The sequence below is a fragment of the Rutidosis leptorrhynchoides genome, chromosome 3 (assembly GCF_046630445.1).
Source record: "Rutidosis leptorrhynchoides isolate AG116_Rl617_1_P2 chromosome 3, CSIRO_AGI_Rlap_v1, whole genome shotgun sequence".
Classification (NCBI taxonomy): Eukaryota; Viridiplantae; Streptophyta; class Magnoliopsida; order Asterales; family Asteraceae; genus Rutidosis; species Rutidosis leptorrhynchoides.
Genome location: NC_092335.1, coordinates 479,759,080 through 479,784,410, shown reverse-complemented (window position 1 = coordinate 479,784,410; position 25,331 = coordinate 479,759,080).

Genomic DNA, 25,331 nt, shown 5'->3' with positions numbered 1-25,331 from the left:
CAGATTGGTGACATGGTTATGCTAAAGGTGTCACCTTGAAAAGGTGTAATACGTTTTGGTAAAAGGGGTAAACGGAACCCAAGGTATGTAGGCCCGTTCAAGATCATCGAACGCATTGGACCGGTAGCTTATCGACTCGAGTTACCACAACAACTCACCGGAGTACATAATATGTTTCACGTTTCAAACCTTAAGAAGTGTCTTCCAAAGGAAGACCTCACCATTCCTCTTGAAGAAATCCAAGTTGACAAGAAACTACAATTCATAGAAGAACCAGTCGAAATCATGGACCGTGAAGTTAAACAGGTTAAGCAGAGAAATATACCAATCGTTAAGGTTCGTTGGAATGCTCGAAGAGGTCCCGAGTTTACTTGGGAACGAGAGGATCAGATGAAACAAAACTACCCACATTTGTTTCCCGATAACGCAAAATAGGTACAACTTTAAAATTTCGGGACGAAATTTATTTAACGGGTAGGTACTTTAACGACCCGGATTTTTCGATCGTTTTATACATATAAGATTAATATTTACATAAATTAAACATTACCAACATAATAAGAAATCCAAATTGTTGAGTCTTGTGTTTTTGAAAAGAGTTTTACACAACGTTTGACCGTCCAATTTGATCGATGATATCACGAACTATATAACATACAATAATTATATGATTGTGTACATATACGTATTTATACATATTTAACATGATCTAAGGATTTTTTAACATCTCATTGTGTACTAATAACAATGAGTTATAAGTATACTTTGAGACTACTAACTTAAGTTTTCAAAACGGTAACTATACGTAACGTTCTTTGACATATATACCTATAACCTATAATGCTTATACAAGTATCATATAAATACGTATTTAATCACTTTTAAAGGGATTAAATACATAAAACAATATAAGTATATTCACAAAAGATAGTTATATTTGAATTCTCGTTCCGTTTCCTCAAGATTTCTACACGTATACCTCGGGTATATGTAACCGTATTATACGCAGCTTCTAGATGTATTTACTATTGATAAATACCAATTATTAGACCTCAATTATCTGCTCTTAGCAGCCTTTGTTAGTCAACAACATGTGGGATCAAGTGTTAACATCTCGGAAGACTTATGAGCTAGAAATCAAAACTTAAAATCTATATATATACATACATATACACGTTTACATACATATATATATATACTTTCATACCAACTTTCTTTGAAGCTATATTAACTTCTAAACTCTCTCATCTTCAACCTTCAAGTGTTCTTCAAGGTCCTCATAAGTTTCTAGCTTCATAATCAAGGTAAAACTATGTTTAAACTTTGATTCAATTTATGTAAGTTAATTATCTTAAATCAAGATATAAACTTACTTACAACCTTTGTTTCTTTTCATGATTTCACTTCTTAATCTTCCAAGTCATCAAGAACAAGTTCATATCTTATTTATTCAGTAACTTTCTTCATCATACTTGAGGTATAACCTTTGTTCATCATCTTGTTCAATTATAATTATCTTACTACGAATATACGAATTATAACAACAAGAACATAGTTTGAATGATTTCAAACTTGTTCGCAAACTAAATAAATCCTTCTAACTTGAATTTTAAAACACTTCAAGACCTGTAATATATCATAATGATATGCTAACTTAACAAGATACAACTTGATTTTACAAAGAACACCTTAAAAACTTAATCTACGTCGTCAGAGTACAACCGGGGGCTGTTTTGGGTTGGATAATTAAAAACCATCTTAAACTATGAATTGGAAGTTTATATTCTGGAAAAAGGATATTTCTTATGAATATGTTAATATATAAAAATCTCATGGTATAACTCAAAGTGTAAGTATTTTTTATAAAAATGATCATCAAGATGTTGTTTTTATGATGGAAATGATCACTTTCATAAGATTCACCCAAGTTTGACCTATAACCTGTGATTTCGAATATAAACCAAGGTATTTACAGTTTATATTCATAAATAATGACTCGATCCAAGGAAGTGGCAAGTTGAATCAACAAAAACGGAGTTGTATTGAAGAAACTACGACTAAAACAAAATCGGGTATCCGAAGCTAGTTTAGCTACGAAAATATTTTGACTAAAACCAAACTAATCATATCTTGGCTAATTAACATGATATTTTATATATATTTACTCATGATTTGATTTTACGTATTTCAGGACCACCCGTAAACAACACGAGAAGATTAATTATAAGACCTCATGATTGTACGCAACACGTCATTTGACAACACGGTACCATGGGTCGAGATTAATTCCGATCAATACGAATACGATGGGGTCTTTATTTATTTTATTGAGCAACTAATTGTGGACCACTAACATCAGACTGCTAACTACGGACTAATAGATATTAAAAGTATTATAAGTATATATGTAACGATTATTTGAAAAGAAAATATGTTGATATATTATATATATGGTTAGGTTCGTGATATCTATCGGAGACCAAGTTGTGTTAAATATCTTTAAGGCAAAAGTGAGTATATAGTCCCATTTTTAAACTCTAAATATTTTGGGATGAGAATACATGCATTTTATAATTTACGTTATGGACACAAGTGATTAAAAATATATATTCTACGTTGAGTTGTACCACTGGCATACTTCCCTATAACTTGGTAACTACTATTTACATGCGGTATTATAAACGCGAATCCTGTTGATAGATCTATCGGGCCTGACAACCCCAACCGGACTGGACGACCAGTATTCAACGGTTGCAGTACTTCGTTTCAGTAACTACACTTGGTACGGTGTAGTGAGATTTCATAATAAAGGGAATATGCGACGTTGATTAAATGTTAATATGGTTATCAAGTGCTCAACCACTTAGAATATTTTTATTAAAACGTATATGTATATTAAATCTTGTGGTCTATATTTATAAAGTTGCTAGCATTAAACCTATATCTCACCAACTTTATGTTGACGTTTTAAGCATGTTTATTGAAATGTCCCGTTCATATTGATTATAAACGTTCCATATTAATTGATTTCGTTGCGAGGTTTTGCCCTCTATATGAGACATTTTTCAAAGACTGCATTCATTTTTAAAACAACCATAACCTTTATTTTATCGATAAAGGTTTAAAAAACATTACGTAGATTATCAAATAATGATAATCTAAAATATACCATTTACACACGACCATTACATAATGATTTACAATAAGAATATATTACATCAAAAATAAGTTTGTTGAATGTAGTTTTTACATAATATCATACAAGCATGGACTCCAAATCTTGTCCTTATTTTAGTATGCAATAGCGGAAGCTCTTAATAATCACCTGAGAATAAACATGCTTAAAACGTCAACAAAAATGTTGGTGAGTTATAGGTTTAACCTATATATTATCAAATCATAATAATAGACCACAAGATTTCATATTTCAATATACATCCCATACATAGAGATAAAATTCATTCATATGGTGAACACCTGGTAACCGACATTAACAAAATGCATATAAGAATATCCCCTATCATTCCGGGAAATCCTTCGAACATGATATAAACAATTTCGAAGTACTAAAGCATCCGGTACTTTGGATGGGGTTCGTTAGGCCCAATAGATCTATCTTTAGGATTCGTGTCAATTAGTAGATCGGTTTACTAATTCTTAGGCTACCAAGCAAAAGGGGCATATTCGGCTTCGATCATTCACCCATATAATATAGTTTCATTTACTTGTGTCTATTTCGTAAAACATTTATAAAACTGCATGTATTCTCATCCCAAAATATTAGATTTTAAAAGTGGGACTATAACTCACTTTCACAGATTTTTACTTCGTCGGGAAGTAAGACTTGGCCACTGGTCGATTCACGAACCTATAACAAATATCTACATATATATCAAAGTATGTTTAAAATATATTTACAACATTTTTAATACGTTTTACTGTTTTAAATTTATTAAGTCAGCTGTCCTCGTTAGTAACCTACAACTAGTTGTCCAAAGTTAGATGTACAGAAAAAAATTGATATATATTATCTTGAATCAATCCACGACCCAGTGTATACACGTCTCAGGCAAGATCACAACTCAACGTATATATATTTTTGGAATCAACCTCAACCCTGTATAGCTAACTCCCACATTACTGCATATAGAGTGTCTATGGTTGTTCCAAATAATATATATACATGGGTCGATATAATATGTCACAACATTTGCATACGTGTCTATGGTATCCCAAGATTATATAATATATTAGAATACATGTATAATACAATATATGTTAGCTAGGATATGATTTGTATAGATTTGTTAAACATTTCCCGTAGCTAAAATAATCAAAAAATATCCAATCTTGTTTTACCCATAACTTCTTCATTTTAAATCCGTTTTGAGTGAATAAAATTGCTATGGTTTCATATTGAACTCTAATTTAAGAATCTAAACAAAAAAAGTATAGGTTTATTTTGGGAAATTTAAGTTACATGTCAATTACTAAAGAGGTAGTCATTTCCGTCGAAAAAACGACATCTTGATGACCATTTTGGAAAACATACTTTCACTTTGAGTTTAACCATAATTTTTGGATATAGTTTCATGTTCATAAGAAAAATCATTTTTTCAGAAAAAAAACTTTTAAATCAAAGTTTATCATAGTTTTTAATTAACTAACCCAAAACAGCCCGCGGTGTTACTACGACGGCGTATGTCCGGTTTTACGGTGTTCTTCGTGTTTCCAGGTTTTAAATCATTAAGTTAGCATATCATATAGATATAGAACATGTGTTTAGTTGATTTTAAAAGTCAAGTTAGAAGGATTAACTTTTGTTTGCGAACAAGTTTAGAATTAACTAAACTATGTTCTAGTGATTACAAGTTTAAACCTTCGAATAAGATAGCTTTATATGTATGAATCGAATGATGTTATGAACATCATTAATACCTCAAGTTTTCTATATAAATCTACTGGAAATGAGAAAAATGGATCTAGCTTCAAAGGATCCTTGGATGGCTTGAAAGTTCTTGAAGCAGAATCATGACACGAAAACAGTTCAAGTAAGATTTTCACTCGAAATAAGATTGTTATAGTTGTAGAAATTGAATCAAAGTTTAAACAAAGGTTCCTTGATCTTAGATGATTACTTGGAATGGATTAGAAAGCTTGAAAGTAGACTTGCAAACTTGGAAGTATTCTTGATTTTTATGAAACTATACTTATGGAATTTATGAAGAACACTTAGAACTTGAAGATGGAACTTGAGAGAGATTAATTAGATGAAGAAAATTGAAGAATGAAAGTATTTGTAGGTGTTTTTGGTCGTTGGTATATGGATTAGATATAAAGGATATGTAATTTTGTTTTCATGTAAATAAGTCATGAATGATTACTCATATTTTTGTAATTTTATGAGATATTTCATGATAGTTGCCAAATGATGGTTCCCACATGTGTTAGGTGACTCATATGGGCTGCTAATATCTAATCATTGGAGTATATATACCAATAGTACATACATCTAAAAGCTGTGTATTGTACGAGTACGAATACGGGTGCATACGAGTAGAATTGTTGATGAAACTGAACGAGGATGTAATTGTAAGCATTTTTGTTAAGTAGAAGTATTTTGATAAGTGTCTTGAAGTCTTTAAAAAGTGTATGAATACATATTAAAACACTACATGTATATACATTTTAACTGAGTCGTTAAGTCATCGTTAGTCGTTACATGTAAGTGTTGTTTTGAAACCTTTAGGTTAACGATCTTGTTAAATGTTGTTAACCCATTTTTTATTAAATCAAATGAGATGTTAAATTATTACATTATCATGATATCATGATGTATTAATATATCTTAATATGATATATATACATTAAATGTCGTTACAACGATAATTGTTACATATATGTCTCGTTTCAAAATCATTAAGTTAGTAGTCTTGTTTTTTCATATGTAGTTCAATGTTAATATACTTAATGATATGTTTACTTATCATAATATCATGTTAACTATATATATATCCATATATATGTCATCATATAGTTTTTACAAGTTTTAACGTTCGTGAATCACCGATCAACTTGGGTGGTCAATTGTCTATATGAAACCTATTTCCATTAATCAAGTCTTAACAAGTTTGATTGCTTAACATGTTGGAAATACTTAATCATGTAAATATCAATTTCATTTAATATATATAAACATGGAAAAGTTCGGGTCACTACAGTACCTACCCGTTAAATAAATTTTGTCCCGAAATTTTAAGCAGTTGGAGGTGTTGACGTATCTTCTGGAAATAAGTGCGGGTATTTCTTCTTCATCTGATCTTCTCATTCCCAGGTGAACTCGGGTCCTTTACGAGCATTCCATTGAACCTTAACAATTGGTATCTTATTTTGTTTAAGTCTTTTAACCTCACGATTCATTATTTCGACGGGTTCTTCGATGAATTAAAGTTTTTCGTTGATTTAGATTTCGTCTAACAGAATAGTGAGATCTTCTTTAGCAAAACATTTCTTCAAATTCGAGACGTGGAAAGAGTTATGTACAGTCGCGAGTTGTTGAGGTAATTCAAGTCGGTAAGCTACTGCTCCGACACGATCAATAATCTTGAATGGTCCAATATACCTTGGATTTAATTTCCCTTGTTTACCAAATCGAACAACACCTTTCCAAGGTGCAACCTTAAGCCTGACCATCTCTCCAATTTCAAATTCTATAGCTTTTCTTTTAATGTCGGCGTAGCTCTTTTGTCGACTTTGGGCGGTTTTCAACCGTTGTTGAATTTGGATGATCTTCTCGGTAGTTTCTTGTATTATCTCCGGACCCGTAATCTGTCTATCCCCCACTTCACTCTAACAAATTGGAGACCTGCACTTTCTACCATAAAGTGCTTCAAACTGTGCCATCTCAATGCTTGAATGGTAGCTATTGTTGTAGGAAAATTTTGCTAACGGTAGATGTCAATCCCAGCTGTTTCTGAAATCAATAACACATGCTCGTAGCATGTATTCAAGCGTTTGTATCGTCCTTTCGCTCTGCCCATCAGTTTGTGGATGATAGGCAGTACTCATGTCTAGACGAGTTCCTAATGCTTGCTGTAATGTCTGCCAGAATCTTGAAATAAATCTGCCATCCCTATCAGAGATAATAGAGATTGGTATTCCATGTCTGGAGACGACTTCCTTCAAATACAGTCGTGCGAACTTCTCCATCTTGTCATCTTCCCTTATTGGCAGGAAGTGTGCTGATTTGATGAGACGATCAACTATTACCCAAATAGTATCAAAACCACTTGCAGTCCTTGGCAATTTAGTGATGAAATCCATGGTAATGTTTTCCCATTTCCATTCCGGGATTTCGGGTTGTTGAAGTAGACTTGATGGTTTCTGATGCTCAGCTTTGACCTTAGAACACGTCAAACATTCCCCTACGTATTTAGCAACATCGGCTTTCATACCTGGCCACCAAAAATGTTTCTTGAGATCCTTGTACATCTTCCCCGTTCCAGGATGTATTGAGTATCTGGTTTTATGAGCTTCTTTAAGTACCATTTCCCTCATATCTCCAAATTTTGGTACCCAAATTCTTTCAGCCCTATACCGGGTTCCGTCTCCTCGAATATTAAGATGCTTCTCTAATCCTTTGGTTATTTCATCCTTTAAATTTCCCTCTTTTAAAACTCCTTGTTGCGCCTCCTTTATTTGAGTAGTAAGGTTAGTGTGAATCATTATATTCATAGATTTTACACGAATGGGTTCTCTGTCCTTTCTGCTCAAGGCATCGGCTACCACATTTGCCTTCCCTGGGTGGTAACGAATCTCAAAGTCGTAATCATTCAACAATTCAATCCACCTGCACTGCCTCATGTTCAGTTGTTTCTGGTTAAATATGTGTTGAAGACTTTTGTGGTCAGTATATATAATACATTTGACCCCATATAAGTAGTGCCTCCAAGTCTTTAATGCAAAAACAACTGCGCCTAATTCCAAATCATGCGTCGTATAATTCTGCTCGTGAATCTTCAATTGTCTAGACGCATAAGCAATTACCTTCATTCGTTGCATTAATACACAACCGAGACCTTGCTTTGAGGCGTCACAATATATCACAAAATCATCATTCCCTTCAGGTAATGACAATATAGGTGCCGTAGTTAACTTTTTCTTTAACAATTGAAACGCTTTTTCTTGTTCATCTTTCCATTCAAATTTCTTCCCTTTATGCGTTAATGCAGTCAAGGGTTTTGCTATTCTGGAAAAGTCTTGGATGAACCTTCTTTAGTAACCAGCTAGTCCTAAAAACTGGCGTATGTGTTTTGGAGTTTTCGGGGTTTCCCACTTTTCAACGGTTTCAATCTTTGCTGGATCCACCTGAATACCTTCTTTGTTCACTATGTGACCGAGGAATTGAACTTCTTCCAACCAAAATGCACGCTTTGAAAACTTAGCGTACAGTTTTTCTTTTCTCAGCAACTCTAGCACTTTTCTCAAATGTTCTTCGTGCTCTTGATCATTCTTCGAGTAAATAAATATGTCATCGATGAAACAAAGACAAACTTGTCAAGATATGGCCCACACACTCGGTTCATGAGGTCCATGAACACATCTGGTGCGTTAGTCAATCCAAACGGCATAACCATAAACTCGTAATGACCGTAACGCGTCCTAAAAGCAGTCTTTGGAATATCATCCTCCTTCACCCGCATTTGATGATATCCAGAACGTAAATCGATCTTCGAATAAACAGACGAGCTTTGTAGTTGATCAAATAAGTCGTCGATTCTCGGTAGTGGGTAGCAGTTCTTGATGGTAAGTTTGTTCAACTCTCAGTAGTCGATACACAACCTGAATGTACCATCTTTCTTCTTGACAAACAAAACAGGAGCTCCCCATGGTAATGTGCTTGGTCGAATGAAACCATGCTCTAAAAGTTCTTGTAACTGACTTTGTAATTCTTTCATTTCGCCGGGTGCGAGTCTGTATGGAGCACGAGCTATTGGTGCAGCTCCTGGTACAAGGTCTATTTGAAATTCAACGGATCGATGTGGGGGTAATCCCAGTAATTCTTCCGGAAATACATCGGGAAATTCTTTTGCGACGGGAACATCACTGATGTTCTTTTCTTCAGATTTAACTTCCTCGATGTGTGCTAGAATGACGTAACAACCTTTTCTTATTAGTTTTTGCGCCTTCAAACTACTAATAAGATTTAACTTCGCGTTGTTCTTTTCTCCGTACACCATTAAAGGTTTTCCTTTTTCACGCATAATGCGAATCGCATTTTTGTAACAAACGACCTCTGCTCTCACCTTTTTCAACCAGTCCATGCCAATTATTACATCAAAACTCCCTAACTCGACTGGTATTAAATCAATTTTAAATGTTTCATCCCCCAGTTTAATTTCTCGCTCCCGACATATATTATCTGCTGAAATTAATTTACCGTTTGCTAATTCGAGTAAAAATTTATTATCCAAAGGCATCATGATGTCAAAGCTAAGGGGTATAAAATACTATTAAATTTTACAAGGAAATACTATTAAATACGATACAATTTTACACAAGATATTTATTTATTTAGAGAATGGATATACTTAAACCATGCTACAACACTTATAGGCAGTGTACCTAATAGTACAGTAGTGTAGTTTTTAGTAAGTCCGGTTCGTTCCACAGGGAAAATCTTTTAATCAAAGCTTAACGCTATATTAGTTTAATTTATAAAAATACAAATATATATAAGTAATATTATTATTATAAAGGGGGGTTTTTACCGTTTAATGACCGGTTTGTCGATTTTAAAACTGTAGTCGCAGTTAAAACCAAATGTAAAATATTAAATAAATAAAAGACTTAATTTAAAGCGTAAAGTAAATAACGATAATGAAATTGCGAATAATAAAAGTGCGATAAAATAAACTTGCGATAATTAAAAAGGACGATAATTAAAAGTGCAATTAAATACAATAACAATAAATAAAAATGCGATAATTAGAAGTGCAATTAAATATAAAATAAAGGAAATTAAATATGAAATAAAAGAATTATGCTTATTTAAACTTTCGTAATCATGATGTTTGACGTGTTGATTTTAGTTTTATGCTCATGGGTTAATTTTCCTTTGTCCTGGATTATTTAATATGTCCGTCTGGTTTTTGTCCATAACAGTCCATCAGTCATAAATATAAAGTGCGAGTGTCCTCGTCAAATTATCCTTATACCCAAAGTTAAATATTCCAACTAATTGGGGACTTAAACTGTAACAAGATTTTAATACTTTGTTTAATAATTACACCAGGATGTCGACTGAGTGTAACCCAAGGTTTTAATACTTTGTTAACAATTATGCCAAGTGTCCTTGTACATAATTTCACCCCTGTTTTAATTATTCTAGTGGCTATTAATCCATTCCCGTGTCCGGTTAAATGAACGATTATTCGTACATATAAATACCCCGCCCATCGTGTCCGGTCGAGTGTATATGGTAATTTATGGGTACGTCCAATTATAAATCTTTATATTAACATTAACAAACTATCATTTAGTTAAACAAATATAAAGCCCATTAATAGCCCATAGTCTAATTTCCACAAGTGTCGTTCTTTTGTCCAAACCCCAATTATGGTACAAAGCCCAATTACCCAATTTTAGTAATTAGCCCAACATCATGATTACTTCAGATTAAATAAGCATAATAATAACTTAGCTACGAGACATTAATGTAAAAAGGTTGAACATAACTTACAATGATTAAAAATAGCGTAGCGTTACACGGACAGAATTTCGACTTACACCCTTACAACATTCGCTAACATACCCTTATTATTAGAATTAGAATTAAAATATAAATATACATATTTACGTATACATATAGAGAAAGAGAGAATTTTTAGGATATTTTTGCGATCAAACTGCGTTTGCTTTTATAGGCGGTTTCAGAATTTGGGGCTCCGCGACTCGCGGCAATTTTTGCCTTCAAACTCCGCGAGTCGCGGAGTTTGATTTTCCAGCTCACCAACTTTGGAGTCTTTCTTTGCCGACGAATTTTTAATATATTATAATATTTAAATAATTATAAGAATTATTTAAATATTATATTATATTTAGGTGCATAGTTGACTCGTAATTTCTAGTCCGTTGCGTCGAGCGTTGAGAGTTGACTCTGGTCCCGGTTCCGGATTTTCGAACGTCCTTGCGTACAATTTAATATCTTGTACTTTGCGTTTTGAATCTTGTACTCTTGTAATTTCGAGACGTTTCTTATCAATAATTGGAACCTCTTTGATTGTATTTTGTACTTTTAAGCTTTTTGGACCTTTGCGTCTTCAATTCGTCGAATCTGTCTTTTGTCTTCACCTTTTATTAATTAAACGAATATCACTTGTAAATAGAACAATTGCAACTAAAAGCTTGTCTTTCATGAGGAATAATGCTATGAAATATATGTTCGTTTTTAGCACTATCAAATATTCCCACACTTGAGCGTTGCTTGTCCTCAAGCAATATAGTCTTGAAATACTAGAATCACTTCTTTATTCTTCACACTTTGTACATCAGTGATTTCTATACGGCGGTATAAACAATGGTAGTAACGATATGGTTTACAGTCCCACATGACTATAAAAATTTAGATCCATTAAGGAAATTGGATCTTTATGAAAATATTTGATCTTTTGAAAATTAAATCTAGTTTTTACACTAGATAAGTTTTCCGGAATAACCCTTCACCGGTGTTTGCAAATTATTTTTGTGGGTTTGGTGGGTTTCATATTTGAAAATTTTAGCTCAAAACTTATGGTTTTGTGTCACCCACTTGCTAACCTTGTATTGGGAAAGCAGCACGTCCAGTATACTTGCTCCGTATATTACCTTTCGATAAACTACCGTCCGGTTGTAAAGGAAAGCGTTGAACAAGCAACTGTTAAGGCAATGTCTCCTGACATGCTTTTAATTATGGTCTATAACGTGTCGGACGCAATTACTATCCTTTGTAGGAGTAATAGTAAAGCTCACCCTTAAAATTATTCGGTCTGGCACAAGGTCCTGTCTTCGACCATGCTTTACAACCACCGTTTTTACGGTTGACACCCGATTTGGTTCAGGTGACCTAATAAATTTCAGGTGAATTCCTAGGATTTTACGTTCAATGGTAATGAACGCATTGAAAATGGGTTTTCAGAAAACAAATCGGTTTATAATTTTGATCAAAATATTTTCTCGTTCAAGCTCGAGTTTAGATATCATTGAATTCCATGAGTTTGAATTCTCAATCTTTAAGGTCAATCTCAAGGATTGAGTAATATCAGTCTTAAAAGCTGATTTTTAATCTTTAAGGAGATTATCCTTTCTGGGGATCTGATTCATTAGTCTTATCAAGCTAATTTGCACGGTGTCCCCCCCATTGTACGAGATAAATCCTTCTCATGGTTAGGATAAATCTGATCACTTGGCGACCCTGTTTGATGCTGAGGTCCGTGGATTTCCTGCTGATTTTAGTGATGACTTTTCTAGGTTTTTCGTCAACCTACAGCTGGTCTGGACGACAACTTCATGACCTAAATCAAGAAGCGCGTTTCTTTTTCGGAAGACTTTACTTCCTTTTAATGATGGAATTGATTCATCATGTAGATCCATCTCTTCTTTTCTTTCATCGGGCAAAACTTTTTAGATTAGTCTAAAGCAAAAGTATTTTCAGTTATTTGTACAAAAATATGTGATATATGTTTTGAAAAACTTGGTAAATTTTCCCACACTTGGCTTTTATTTTCCTTTTTATTGCCTTTTTGTTCTCCTCTATTCCATTCTTAAATGAATTCTAACATTTTGGTTTGTTTCTCAATTTATGTCATTTCCGAGGTAACAATAATTTCGGTATTAACACCTAGTTTTATCGTTCATAAATATGTATAAACATGATTTTGAGTTCATTTAGTTGAAAATTTTGAAAAATTTTACTAGAATTGGGTAGTCAGTATATAAGACTAGGGCTGTTCTTTATTATCAGAGAGCACTAGATTCTAATACAACTACTACTTTACTAGTATTTCTAATGGTAACCAAGTGTATAAAGTAAAAATTTTAAAATCCGAAAGAATTTAACCCCAATTCCCACACTTAAGATCTTGCAATGCCCTCATTTGCAAGAAATCAGTAATAATTTAAATTATTGAGGTTGATTTGTGTGAAAATGATTAAATTTTACCAAAGTTTCCAAACATATTGGCGTTTGTTTGCTGAATGATTAATGGTGCATATCATTTGTTCATTCCGTCTTGTTGTTATATCACATTTATTTTGCATCTTGTCGTCAAAATTAGTTGCTTTTGCTGAACTTAATGCCAGTCTTTGAAAATGCGTTGTTTTACCCTGTTGTGTACATAAGATAAACTGCAAACATATATACATATTTTTGAAGTTTGGTATATTACCCCACATTCAAAAATTATTAAAATCTAAAAATAAAAGTTAGAAAATTATAAAAACTAATACAAATCCAACATAAGTATTAAATGTATCAACATTACAAATAATAAAATAAATAAATCTAAGTAGACTAGGGATGATACTGATACCAGAAGGGGTTCCATGCATAACCATATGTGTTATAAAATGCTTCGGCTGGGTTATACGTAGGATACGGTGGTTTCATCTCTATAGACCAGGGAGGGAATATGGGCGTTGGTGTAGGAATATAGTTTCTACCTATATGTTGGCAATAAGCTATGATTTGGTTTTGATGAACTTGCCAATCTTCAAATGCTCTATGTCTAGCATTTTCATACTCTTGTGAAGCTATAAACCTTTGCATTTCTGCCATTTCATTTCCCCCTCCTACATTACCTTGCTGTTGGTTTCTCTCAACCTGTGGATGTCTACCATTATATCGTACTGTGGCGTTATTTCGCCTCTTCAAAACTTTAGCACCATGGTATAAATTTAAACCAATTGTATCTTGGGGTTCTGGTTCTTCGACTAATAATCCCCCCCGACTTATATCCACATTGAGATATTCAGCAAATAAAGTAATAAATATACCACCTCCTATTATGCTATGCGGTCTCATTCCCCTAACCATAGCTGATAAATAATAACCCACACAATACGGTATACTTACAGCGCTTTGTGGGTCTCGAATACACATGTGGTAAAACAAATCCTGTTCATTTACCTTTTCCTTATTCTTACCTCTTTGTGTAATCGAATTAGCTAAAAACCTATGAATTACTCTTAACTCTGCTCTATCTATATCCAAATAAGAGTAATTTCCCCCTTTAAATCAGTGATGGCTAGTCATTTGACTCCATACACCATGCGTATCAAAATTTTTGTCTATCTTTCTACCATTTAGTATTATCCCTCTACAATCGGCAGACGCTAACTCCTCAGGTGTATATATACATAAGGCCTGAGCCATGTCTAGCAAAGACATGTGTCGCATCGAACCTCCTAACAAAAATCTAATAAAAGATCGATCGGTTAAACTAGCTACTCGATCATTTAATTCTATACTACACAACAATTCTTCACACCATACTTTATATACAGGTCTACGCATGTTGAATAAATGTACCCAATCGTTAAAAATAGAATTACCATACCTCTGTGCAAGTAATTCCATAATTGGCCCGGCCAATTCTACAGCTTCTAATGGTTCCCATTCTATGTCCCTAGGTACTTCAACAGCTTTAGAATGAAGAGTATGCAATCCCCTTTGGTATTTTGGATAATCTATCCAACATCTGTCAAATCTTAAGTTCGGGTGCAAATCTTCCAAGTGCATATCAGAAAATGTCATTACTGGATGAGGAATATCTTGTTTGTAGTAGTTATCCACCTCCTGTTGGTCCGCATTCTCAGGAGGAGCATTGCGAGCTGGGGATGAAGATTCACCCCTTTCAGTCTGCAAAACACATCAAACACAATTTTTGTGCATCCAAATATGCATTAGTGTCAGCAAAATCATCAATCAAAATAATTACAATAACATGTCCAATTTATATCAAACTTATGCTCATTTTCATATTTTTATCAAATCTACACTTTTTTCAAATAGGCATATACGAAAATGTTTGCCAAGTTCATAAGCATTCAACTCAAATAACATGTCAAAATAATCATTACTAGCAATTAAACAAGTTTAAAATGGCATTATCTCTCAAAAATCAAGTTCAAGAATTTTAGACTTGAAAAAGTCCACTTTAATTCTCAAAATCATGTTTAGGCTCAAAGTTTGGATCGTTTAACTACCTAAACAAGTTACACTACTTAATTTAGCAACAATTCATGACAAAAATCGGCCATTACCTGTTTATATCAAAAAGCCCCAAATTGCTCAAGAACACAAATCCTAGATTACTCAAAATTTGAAGTTTAAGGCTTCTAATCATGTTAAATAGTATCAATCTAGGTTATACAAGTATAATACATAAGCAATTTAAGCATAATTACACTAAAAAGCATCAAAATCGAATTGGGTATAAAATTGCTCAAGAACACCAATTTGCGGATTAAATGGTGTTTAGGTGTAGAAATTTACCGTTTTTCTTGAGTAATTCCTTGATAGCATCCTTTTCAACATGATTTTAGTAAAAGATTTGATGATTAACGGTCAAAATTGCGAATTTGGTGTTTGTTTTTCGGGTTAATTTCGCAGTTTGTTTTTGTGGTGTGGTGTGTGGACTGAGCTGATTCCAGCTCGTTTTATTTTTTCTGGGTTTTGGCCTCTCCGCGAGTCGCGGTTTTTGACCCATCAAACTCCGCGAGTCGCGGTGTTTGAATTTTTTTATTTTTATTTTTATTTTTTTTTATAATAAAATCTTAACTTATAATGCAAATATAAAATAAATTTAAAATTTTGTTTTCCTTTGTTTTAGGACGAGGTCGTTTCGGATCGATGTCCTAGTCCGTCCTTCGACAAAATTTTAAAATTTGTCTTTTTCAAGCGATTGTTTTAAAAGCTTAGATTTTTGTTTTTTTTTTTATGTTTTTGGTATACTTTAATTCGATAAGATTAAAAATAATGATAATAAAAGTTCTCGTCCCTCCCTCGGGTAAAGCAATTTCGGTTCAACGACCTAGTCTTCAACTCACGACGAATTTTAAAAATCATATTTTTAACTTAATGAGATAAAGTAAATTTTTGTTTTTAAATTCACACCAACTTAAATTAAAAATACATAAAATTTAAAATTAATATTAAAAATTTACACCAAACTTAAAATTTGAAATGCATAAAATTAAAAATTCATATTTTAAAAATTAAAAATTCACACCAAACTTAATTTAAAAATTCATATTATAAAATCACACCAAACTTATATTATATTTTTCAAATATTTACAATTTTAAATATATTGATTTTACAAAGTTTACAATATTAATTTAAGATTTATATATTAATTTTAAAAACATGGTAAAAATAAAATTTAAAATCTTTTTGGCTTTTTATCCCACTTTAATCAATCAAATATTATCAAAAATATGCGCCCCTCTTTTCGGTAAAGTAATTTCGATTCCAAGACCTAATTTAACTCATGACGAATTTTTTAAATATTTTGGGTTGATTGATTAAAGATATTTATACCTTAAGAATAAACGTTAAATTTCGCAGTGATGTAATAAATTTTTGTATGGTATCAATAATTTCGGTCGCCAAACCTAATTTTATTTAATATCAATTTAATACTTTATAGTGAACAAATTAGCGTTTATTATCAAAAGGTTAAAAATAAAAATAAAAATAAAAACAAAAAAAACTGTACAGACTTACCTGTGAGATAGTATTCTTAGTTATACGATCTATCCCATTCATAAGATAGTCGGTTTAATTGGTTTTCCATGGCTACATAGGCGTAACCTCGAGCATTCAGTGTTTTTTCTTCTAAACATATGAACGGTCCGTCTCTGCATAAAGTAACAAATTTGGTGTTTGAATAGGTTTGATTATTTGAACATTTACCTCCATGTGATCATTTTCCGCATTTGTGACATCTTTCTAGGTGTCATGCTCTTCTATTCGCTGCGGATTTTGATTTTCCTTTACCAAATTGTAACTTATTATCTTCGCATCTGGATTCTTTTCTTACTCCGTCCAATCTTTCTCTGATTACTAATACTATTTCACTCGGAAGTGTGTCATTATTACGTTTAGTGATCAAAGCGTGTAGCATTAGACCATGGTTTAGTTCACAGGCAGTCTTCATTTCCTAAAATACTAAAAATTCAGAATGGGGGGAGAAGACTAGTTCTTTAGGGTCTGCTAGGGAAAGACCATTCGGGTTCCATTTTCGAGAACTACACGAAAACAGACAATCTAACTCTAACAGAAATATATATTATTCTTTAAAGACTTGATTCTCCTCACACTTAGTTGGCTGTGGTGTCGAAATTGTGATTAACTTCGTTGTCGACTTCCATCGGACTGTCTATGTAGTGTTTAACTCTGTGACCATTAACCTTAAATTCAATCCCATTTGAATTTATTAATTCTATCGTTCCGTATGGGAAAACTCTTTTGACTATGAATGGTCCAGACCATCTTGATTTCAATTTTTCAGGAAATAGCTTGAATCGTGAATTGAAAAGAAGAACTCTGTCTCCTTCTTTAAATTCTTTTGAACTTCTGATTCTTTTATCATGCCATTTCTTCGTTCTTTCCTTATAGATTAACGAATTTTCGTATGCTTCATGTCTTAATTCTTCTAATTCGTTTAGTTGACTTAACCGTAGACGTCCAGCTTCATGTAAATCAAGATTACATGTCTTCAAAGCCCAAAATGCTTTGTGTTCAATTTCTACTGGAAGATGACATGCTTTTCTATAAACGAGTCTAAAAGGTGTGGTTCCAATTGGAGTTTTGTAGGCTGTTCTAAAAGACCAGAGTGCATCCTCCAATTTAATGGACCATTCCTTCGGATTTGATCCTACAGTTTTCTCTAGAATACGTTTTAAAGCTCGGTTGGTATTTTCAACTTGTCCACTAGTTTGTGGATGATAAGCAGTAGAGATTTTATGAGTTACTCCATATCTTTTAAGAACTTTCTCAAGTTGATTATTATAGAAATGAGTACCCCGATCACTTATTAAAGCTTTCGGTGTTCCAAACCTTGCAAAAAGACGTTTTAAAAAGTTGACTACAGCTCGTGCATCGTTAGTTGGGAGAGCTTGTGCTTCCGCCCATTTAGATACATAATCAATGGTTACGAGAATATAGAGATTATTATGAGATTTTGGAAATGGACCCATAAAGTCAATACCCCAAATGTCAAATACTTCGCATACTTGAATGACATTTTGTGGCATTTCATCACGTTGACTTATTTTTTCGGCCCTTTGACAAGCATCACAGGATTTGCAAAGAAGGTGTGCATCTTTGTAAATTGTAGGCCAATAGAATCCAGCTTCATACACTTTTTTTGCTGTTAGTTGAGGCCCATAATGCCCTCCTGTTGGTCCTGTGTGACAATGGTTTAAGATTTTACTAGCTTCATTTCCAAATACACATCGGCGTATTATTCCATCGGGACAATTTTTAAACAAATGTGGATCTTCCCAGAAATAGTGTTTTATATCACTGAAGAATTTCTTTCGTTTTTGGTACGACAATCCTTTTTCAAGGAATCCACAAACTAAGTAGTTTGCATAGTCTGCAAACCATGGGATTTCATTATAATCTATCTTCAATAGATATTCATCAGGAAAGTTGTCTTGTATGGCCGATTCATTAAGAACTTCTAATTCGGGATTTTCAAGACGAGAAAGATGATCAGCGGCGAGATTTTATGCTCCTTTTTTATCTCGGATTTCAATATTGAACTCTTGTAAGAGTAAGATCCAACAGATTAATCTTGGTTTAGCTTCTTGTTTCGAAAATAGGTATCTAAGAGCAGAATGGTCGGTATAGACCACCGTTTTAGCTAGAACGAGATATGATCGAAATTTGTCAAAAGCAAAGACAATAGCAAGGAGTTCTTTTTCAGTAGTTGTGTAATTTTTTTGTGCTCCTTGTAACGTCTTACTAGCATAATATATAGGTTGAAATCGTTTTTCAATACTTTGTCCTAAAACGGCTCCCATTGCAAAATCACTTGCATCACACATTAGTTCGAATGGTAGATTCCAATTTGGTGTTATCATGATCGGCGCATTAGTGAGTTTATCTTTAAGAACATTAAAAGATTTGATGCATTCATCTGAAAAGATGAATGGAGCATCCTTTTCTAGGAGTTTATTCATAGGAGTAGCAATTTTTGAAAAATCTTTTATGAAACGTCGGTAAAAACTGGCATGCCCTAGAAAACTCCTAACTCCTCTAACATTGGTGGGATGTGGAAGTTTAGCAATTACATCTACTTTAGCTCTATCCACTTCAATTCCTTCCTTTGAGATTTTATGTCCAAGAACGATGCCTTCTTTAACCATGAAATGGCATTTCTCCCAATTAAGAACTAGATTTGATTGTTCACATCTAATAAGCATTCGTTCAAGATTAGCTAGACATGATTCAAATGTATCACCGAAGACTGAATAGTCATCCATGAAAACTTCCATGCATTCTTCTATCATGTCGTGAAAAATCGCCATCATACACCTTTGAAAGGTTGCAGGGGCATTGCAAAGTCCAAATGGCATGCGTTTGTAAGCAAAAGTAGCATAAGGGCACGTGAATGTGGTTTTCTCTTGGTCTTCAGGTGCTATTGGAATTTGAAAATATCCAGAAAATCCATCTAGAAAACAATAGTAACTATTTCCGGCTAATCTTTCCAACATTTGATCAATGAAAGGTAAGGGAAAGTGATCTTTTCTGGTGGCGTCATTTAATTTTCTATAATCAATACACACATGCCATCCTGTTACAGTCCTAGTAGGAATAAGCTCATTTTTTTCATTTGTAATGACAGTCATGACACCCTTCTTATGCACGCATTGAACTGGGCTTACCCATGGACTATCAGAAATTGGATAAATTAAACCTGCGTCTAGTAGTTTAATAATCACTTTCTTAACTACATCTTGCATATTAGGATTTAGTCTTCGTTGGCGTTGCACATACGTTTTACGACCTTCTTCCATAAGGATTTTATGTGTGCAATACGAAGGACTTATTCCTTTAATATCATGAATCTTCCATGCAATGGCTGGTTTATGAGCTTTCAACACAGAAATGAGTTGTGATTTCTCATTTTCAGTAAGAGAAGACGATATTATTACAGGTAATTCAGATTCACCATGTAAATAAGCGTATTCCAAATGGTTTGGAAGTGGCTTTAATTCTAATGTCGGTGGTTCTTCTATCGATGATTTATATCGATATCTGTCTTCTTCTTTTAGCATTTGAATTTCTTCTGTTGTTGGTTCATATCCATTAGCTATAAGTGTAGCTAACATTTCAACTTCATCAATTGGTTCAGTTCCTTCTCCTGAAGAACATTCTCCTGTTCCTTGTAATTCTGGAAATTCTTCTAATAATTCTGCATGTGAATCTATAGTTTGAATATAATAACATGTATCATCTGCAGATTGCGGTTGTTGCATTGCTCTATCAACTGAAAAGGTAACACTCTCATCCTCTATACTTAGGGTCAATTTTTTACCAAACACGTCTATCATTGCTTTAGTCGTGTTTAAGAATGGTGTTCCTAATATGAGAGGAACTTGAGAATCTTCTTCCATGTCCAGAACAACAAAATCTACTGGAAATACTAAAGTACCAAATTTAACTAGCATATTCTCCATTATCCCTCTAGGATATTTTATTGATCGATCGGCTAGTTGTATGCTTATTCTTGTTGGTTTCAATTCTCCAAGGTCTAGTTTAGCGTATAGTGAATACAACATTAAATTTATACTAGCACCTAAGTCTGCCAATGCTTCTATTGAACTAAGACTACCCAGAAAACATGGAATTGTGAAACTTCCTGGATCAGATAATTTTTCTGGTATCTTATTCAACAGCACTGCTGAACAATTAGCGTTCATAGTAACAGCCGAGAGTTCTTCCATTTTCTTTCTATTCGTGATCAGATCTTTCAAGAATTTAGCATATCTAGGCATTCCTGAAATCACATCAATGAAAGGAAGATTTACATTTATCTGTTTAAACATATCCAAGAATTTGGATTGCTCGGCTTCAAGTTTCTCTTTCTTCATTTTACTCGGGTAAGGAAGTGGTGGTTGGTATGGTTTAACATAAGGTTTATCCTTAACCGTGTTATCTTCATTAACCTTTTCAACTATCGGTTCTTTTTCCTTATCTTGTTCAGGTTGTGGTTATTGTGGAGTAGGAATAGCTTCATCAGAAGTTACAGGTATTTCAGGTGGTCTAAGTGTTGTACCACTTCTTGTGGTAATGGCTTTAGCTGTTTCATTCCGGGGGTTAGTATTTGTATCACTAGGTAAACTTCCCGGTTTTCTTTCACCTATTAACATTGCTAGGTTACTTACTTCTTGTTCCAAATTTTGAATAGAAGCTTGTTGATTTCTAAATGCTTGAGCATTTTGTTCATTAGTTTGTTTCTGAGAAGTGAAAAACTGCGTTTGAGTTTCAACTAGCTTCGTCATCATATCTTCTAAATTTGGCTTTTTATCATCGATTTGTGGTGGTTTGTTTTGAAAATTAGGACTTTGCTGGTTGTAAGTATTATTGGATACTTGTTGATTGCTAGGACCTTGTGGTTGTTGTATGGAATATTTCGATTATAATTCTGGTTTTAATTGTAGATCGGTCTTGGCGGTTGATAATTATTCTGATAATTATTTCCATGCCTTTGGTTTATGTATGAAATATTCTCTCTTTGTTCCATTGTTAGTTCAATACTGAGACAATCTTTTGTCAAATGTGGTCCTCCACACTGCTCACAACTAATTCGTATTGAGTGAATATCCTTAGTCATCTTTTCCATTCGTCTCTCGACAGCATCTATCTTTGCGGAAATGGGATCTAAGTCATGGCTAGAATCGGCTCTAGCTGCTTTAGATGATCTAACGATATCTTTTTCTTAGTGCCACTCATGTGAGTGGGAAGCAGTGTTATCAATAATTTTATAAGCATCAGTTTCGATTTTCTTCATAATAGAACCACCAGCTGCTATATCTATGTCTTTCCTTGTAGTGATGTCGCATCCTTGGTAGAATATTTGTACTATTTGACAGGTGTCTAAACCATGTTGCGGACATCCTCTTAATAACTTTCCAAATCTTGTCCACGCCTCATATAGAGTTTCATTCGGTTTCTGTGTGAACGTAACAATTTCTGCTTGAAGTCTTACGGCTTTAGATGCCGGAAAGAATTGTTTAAGAAATTTTTCAACTAAAACGTCCCATGTATCGATCGCCCCTTCAGGTAACGATTCCAACCAATCTTTGGCTTCTCCCTTTAAAGTCCAGGGAAATAACATGAGATATATCTGTTCATCCTCCACTTCTCTTATTTTAAATAGTGTGCAGATCCTATTAAAGGTACGAAGATGTTCATTTGGATCTTCCTTCGGCGCACCACTAAATTGGCATTGATTAGTCACCATGTGTAGAATTTGTCCTTTGATTTCATAATCTGGCGTATTAATGTCTGGATGAGTAATTGCGTGACCTTGGCCAGTACGTTTAGCTATCATTCGGTCTTCCATACTTAAAGGTTCCAGATTCTCCATAATTGAATTTGTTGAATCTGAATCACTAGAGGATTCTGATTTAATAGTTCGTTCCTCAACAATCTCTATTTGAATGATTGGTGGTTCCGGAGGAAAATTTAATGGTTCAGGATCTATGAATCGTCCCTGAATATTCTCCGGATTCTCAATTGTGAGGTTGGGTTCAAAAAATGGATTATCGGAAATTTGAATTGGAGTACTTGGTCGACTGGATGACGATTCTAAAGAAAAATTAACGGCGGTAATATTTGCTAAATGTCTTGATCTAGTTACAGGTGGTGAACGTACAAAAGGTGGTGAACGTCTTGCTCGGTGCATTCACTGAATATCCTATTAGTTTTTTTTAAAAGGAAAGAAAAATTATATAAGTTATCCAATCAATAGACTTTTCTGATTTTGCCCACGTTTCGAATAGCCAAAAGATGCAGCAGAGGGGCAGGATTCGTTTAGTCTTAATATAATTGAGGACTGTTTGGCTCCAATAACCCGGTCCACGTACAAATCCAACTATTACTACGAACCAGAAAATTTTGATGTCTATCAATTTAACCACTTAAAATAAATTTTCGTAATTTTAAGAAATTTAGATAAGAAGTAGAATAAAAATCTATGTCCTAAAAACTAGAATAGCGAGAAATAAGAAAGAAAAAGAGCGCGTCAAAAAAGAAAAAGAAAAGGGTTGAAAAATAAAAGGCGTCGGAAAATAAGAAATAAAAAGAAATGACTTATAGAACTTAAAAACACTCGACTAACCCAACCTTATTACTATCACTAACTTAAAATTATAATGGCAAATTGAGATTACTAGTTGGAGTGATAATTGATACATAGGTAAAAGGCGTCAAGAAATAAGAAAATAGCGCGTCTAAACTTAAAAAGGAACTAAAAATTTAAAACTAAAAGTTGCGTCTAAAAATATTAAAGCTTACAAGTAAAACTATATCCCAAATGACAATAACTTAAAAAGTACTAAAACTTAAAAAGGCGTCGCACAATTCTAAAGCACCTAAATCTTAGTCTAAAGAAAAAACACTTAAGGGATTTTACGGCAAAGCCTAAAAATATAGAAATAAAAATAACTATGGCAAAAAGTAAGTTTAAAACTAAATACGAGCGAAAAATACAAATATTACGCTAAAACAATTAAAAAAAGACAAAATATAAAAATATACTAAAAGTTGTAAAAAGTACAATTTTTATAAAAATATTATTTTTATATTATTTATTTTATAAAAGTGTAAATTTATAATTTATTTAAATTAATTAAACAAAATAATAATAAAAACTAATTACTAATTACTAATTAAATTAATACAACAACCTAATTAGAGTTATAAAATAATAATAATAATAATTACACCGTATTAAATGCGAGATTAGGGCTTCCTGTTCGTGTCAGGGTGGCTCCGCGAGTCGCGGTTCCACCTGGCTAAAAACTCCGTGAGTCGCGGGGTATCAAATTTCAGATTAGGAGCTTTCGTTTGACAGGTTTATATTTTGTTTTATTTTTTTATTTTTCTGTTTAAATTTTCTGTTTTAATAAATATATAAAATATTTATATAAATTAAATAAAAACTTATGTTTTAAAAACTAAAATAAAAATAGAAATACTTTATAATTTTATAAAAATCTTAAAAATCGATTTATATATATATATTTTTTCGGTTTTTAATTTTTTAATTTTTTTAAATTTTAAAAAGTATATATTTTACAAAAACTAATTAAAACTTAATAAGAATTTTTTTTTTATATTAGCGTTGCGCTTCCGGCTTTTAAGCTAGATGTTCCCCAGCAGCGGCGCCAAAAATAACTTGATAGTTGAGCGAAGGGGTATAAAATACTATTAAATTTTACAAGGAAATACAATTAAATACGATACAATTTTACACAAGATATTTATTTATTTAGAGAATGGATATACTTAAACCTTGCTACAACACTTATAGGCAGTGTACCTAATCGTACAGTAGTGTAGTTTTTAGTAAGTCCGGTTCGTTTCACAGGGAAAATCTTTTAATCAAAGCTTAACGCTATATTAGTTTAATTTATAAAAATACAAATATATATAAGTAATATTATTATTATAAAGGGGGGTTTTTACCGTTTAATGACCGGTTTGTCGATTTTAAAACTCTAGTCGCAGTTAAAACCAAATGTAAAATATTAAATAAATAAAATACTTAATTTAAAGCGTAAAGTAAATAACGATAATTAAATTGCGAATAATAAAAGTGCGATAAAATAAACTAGCGATAATTAAAAAGTAGGATAATTAAAAGTGCAATTAAATACAATAACAATAAATAAAAATGCGATAATTAGAAGTGCAATTAAATATAAAATAAAGGAAATTAAATATGAAATAAAAGAATTATGCTTATTTAAACTTTCGTAATCATGATGTTTGACGTGTTGATTTTAGTTTTATGCCCATGGGTTAATTTTCCTTTGTCCTGGATTATTTAATATGTCCGTCTGGTTTTTGTCCATAACAGTCCATCAGTCATAAATATAAAGTGCGAGTGTCCTCGTCAAATTATCCTTATACCTAAAGTCAAATATTCCAACTAATTGGGGACTTAAACTGTAACAAGATTTTAATACTTTGTTTAATAATTACACCAGGATGTCGACTGAGTGTAACCCAAGGTTTTAATACTTTGTTAACAATTATGCCAAGTGTCCTT